The sequence below is a fragment of the Cariama cristata genome, unplaced genomic scaffold (genome assembly GCF_000690535.1).
Source record: "Cariama cristata isolate BGI_N322 unplaced genomic scaffold, ASM69053v1 scaffold5068, whole genome shotgun sequence".
Classification (NCBI taxonomy): domain Eukaryota; kingdom Metazoa; phylum Chordata; class Aves; order Cariamiformes; family Cariamidae; genus Cariama; species Cariama cristata.
The window spans coordinates 1-3,754 of record NW_009629338.1 but is presented as its reverse complement, the minus strand read 5'-3'; positions in this window follow the sequence as shown (position 1 = coordinate 3,754).

The following is a 3,754-nucleotide window of genomic DNA, read 5'->3' as shown; positions in this document are numbered from 1 at the left end:
TCTGCGGAATCATAACCCATAACCAAAAATTTGCAGATATGACAACAGTGAATCATGGGAGTTACTTTCTCTTCTTAAATAGGTAGTTTTATTCAACTAATGAAAACTCCATGACTGCCTCTGATGGAGGCTTTTGATCACATACTTTAAAATGTACATGTACAGTCTCAAGGGATGCATGACCAAGGCCTTACCTTCTGTGAAAATTTACCTTTAAATAATGGTACATCTGAAACAGGTACAAACACTTCTCAGGCATCTGACTCACAGTGAAAACTCCAAAGGGTAACAGAAAATGATATTAGCTTGGAACAGAGGTAACAGAAAATGCTATTAGCTTGGAACAGAACAGGTAGATGGATGCACGGCTTCTGAGAACTGCTAGCCTCTACAGTTTTCAATTAAGAAAATGCCTTTTTTTTTTTTTTTGAAAGACTGTATTTGTTTTGAAAATAACTGTTTGAAACAAACATTGTATTTAGCATAAAATTCTCCTATATGAAACATTAGACAAGCTTACATGGAAAGAACAATAGTTTCTTTCTGTCTTCAGCTTTTCAAGAACACAGATCAGACAAATTCAAGACTTCTTACCAATTTCATACTATGCTGTTTCTGCACATTAGCAGATATGTTTCTGAATTTTCACTTTAGTTTTACTAGCTGAATTGTCTGCAATAATTTGTGAGAGGACAAAAAAAAAACCAACACCAAAAACAAGTGAGAGCAAACCTGAAGAATTTACAGCCGATGTTACTACTGCTTCCATTACACGTGATTCCCCAGGCGTAGCCACTAATCATCCAAGTGAGAATTTACAAAGAATACTGCACATATTCAGATTTTGCAAGGTTTCAGAAAGAACCCAGAAAACAGACTTAAGCATAGCGTAATTGTGCTCCACAGTAGGAAATAATTCTTATAATTACTGAAATATTTTAAGGTTACAATTATTCTGTCATTGTTTAAAATATTTTAACCTTACAGCAGAAGCACTTCATTACCTCACTAGCCACCCTGCTATGGTTCAAATACGAAGTCCACAAACAGAGACTAATGTAGTCGTCTTCACTCTTTACAGTTCAACCCAGGGAATGCATGTAGAAGAAAATAATTCCCTCCATTTGTTTTCTGGCAGAAAATGCTATTGGATAACACAGCATTGTAGAGAGAATCATTTCATTTGGCACCAGCAGAGCTAACTGTGGCATCCCCGCGCCACATTGCAGTGGATGACTGCACAGTAAACCAGGCCACTGGAGATCATAATATTATAAAAGACTGATCACCTAATTTTGTACACTACTACAAATGGCAACTAGAACAAGCATTCAGCAGGATAAACTGGAGATAAAGCTGTATTCTGCAATATGAACTTGAAAGAAACTTCAGGAGGAAGACGCTCTTTAGAAAGTATGTGACCGATGGATGTGTCATCCTGTCAACAACATATTCACAAGTTTTTCCACCAGATATTGTTTGACTGGACAGCTGGAGACAAGAGTTCCTTCTTTCGACACTGGACAGACAGGTGACATGTCTATTCAGTGAAAGAAGTAAGTTTCTTTAACAGGCTGAGAAGGTGAAAGCTCTTCAGCTATTTCTGGAAATCTGCTCTCCAAGAACTGTGTAGGACTTGTGGGTTTTGAAGTACTTGAGGCAATACAATTATTCTGAGCAAGACAAGCAAGAACATTTCATCCAAGAACTTGAGCTGCATTGCAAGCAATGCCTGTCATCACTCAGTTAATCTCAATTAGCAATTTAGGAGCTGAATTGCCTACTAGCATGTTACACCAGCAAACCCTGTGAGAAGCACAGCGCTTGATGTCACACAACAGCAGAACACTGTCTGGTCAAGAAAGAGGTCACTGCTCTGGAGGCCAAACACAGTCCAGCATCACTGAGGAGAAAATTTTTGTCACACTTCACAAAACAAGTGTGAGACTTTTGTAGACAGCATCACCCACAACAAAGGCAGGCATGCTTTCAAATGACAGTTTGTACCTTTTAACAGCCTGCAGGACTTAGAGGGTTTTTTTCCAGTCAACTGTACCCAACTCTTCCTGTTCTCTACCAGCAATCAAAGCAAAAGAGTTAATCTACTTCTGCCTTCATATCAATCTTGTAAAAAAATTGTGCAACATAACAATTCTTTTAACGTAGTGTTCTTCGTATGCGCTACGCAAATACGATACTTTTCAGAAACAGCACCTTGTTCTTAATTGCTTTTGTAAGAACATCGCAAACATCTGGGGTTTTGTCTTTCATTTTTGTAAGGGTTAGCTCACTAAGCCCCGTAAGATAGTCATGAGAATCTTCCTGTTTACAGTACAACGTACAGAAGCCTTACTAAGATTTGTCTGGAGCTTCTGTTAGCATCTGGAGATAAGCTGGCCATTGATGAACTCCCAGGGCCTAAACTATTATAAATTTGGCTTTTTTTTAAAGGCGAATAATAGTTTTAGTAAAAGCTGAAAATTTGGAGAAAAATTCTGATCTACAAAAAACATCCATTACTTTGGAACGTTAAGAGAGATGGTATTCTCAAAATAAAATAAAAATAAAGAATAGAGTCAGAAGAAGGAAAGTAAATATGGAGCTATTGCTTTATCTGTGAAATCACAGCGAACACCTGTTTTAAGAAATGGTTTGAAGAAGGATAATACTTGTTCACCAAATATTTATGAAGAACTCATCCCAAGAATGACAGGCAGCAGGCAAGAAGTCAAGTGCTCTTACCTGTGCAGTAAAGGATGGAACTCTGAGATGACTGGGGTCAAGTGTTGATTTCTCAACAGCGAATGAGAAGTGATGAGATGTGAAAGTCCTTGAAAGTAATACCTTGGAGCTTGTGTTTCATTTAACAGGAAGGAGAGCTCAGATGAGGGAGAAAAAACAAGGATTTCCCTTTCCTCAGAGTAAACCCTTCAGAAAAGCATTTCCAGTATGTTGGGTGGGCGGATATAAGTATGGCGAGAAAAGGGTGAAAACCGTGCTGTCTTTAGCTGTAAGCAAGGAAATATACCTAATATGTGTGAATGAAAAAAAAAATAAATCTTTTCTACCTGTCTAGAGGTTAAAACAAATGTATCAATAAATCACTGTAATAAAGCCACCAGAAATTTAGAGAAACATACCTACTGGTTCCTTTATCCTTTTAGCTGTAGATACTCATCTGACAAGTTTATTGTCGCATTTGTTATACCTAATAAAAGACTGAGTAAGTCAATATATGATGCCCAACAGCTCAACTCAGTCATTTCATCTGTGATTACAGAAATTCTCCATCCCATCTGTTGTGGAGACCAAACGTTCTTAGGATTTACAATGGTAAGAACAAAAGAGTTTTGTGACCTTTCCTTTTTGCCAACAAAACCCCATTCATTTTACACACCAGGCCTATTCCATTAATTGCTGCCTTGCCCCACAGTCCTGCTGAGATGCCCCCCTCCACCGTAAGATGTGGTCACAAGCTGCATGGGCCACAGCTGACCACGGGAACCAGGGATGCAGAAGCTTCTGGCTATTGTAACACACCTGATGAAAACATGTAGCAGGCTCCTGGGAAGACAGCCGAGTTTGGTTTAAAATACAAGAGTTACACAGTGCGACATGGGAAGCTTGCCCTCCTTGTCCCAAGCAAGCCCTCCACCCCGTGGACGTGTTGGAGAATAAAAGACAGCCCTATTTTCGCAGGCCTGTGGTTGTAGCCCGGTCAAAGCCACGTAAAGTCCTCGCTGCCACATCCTCG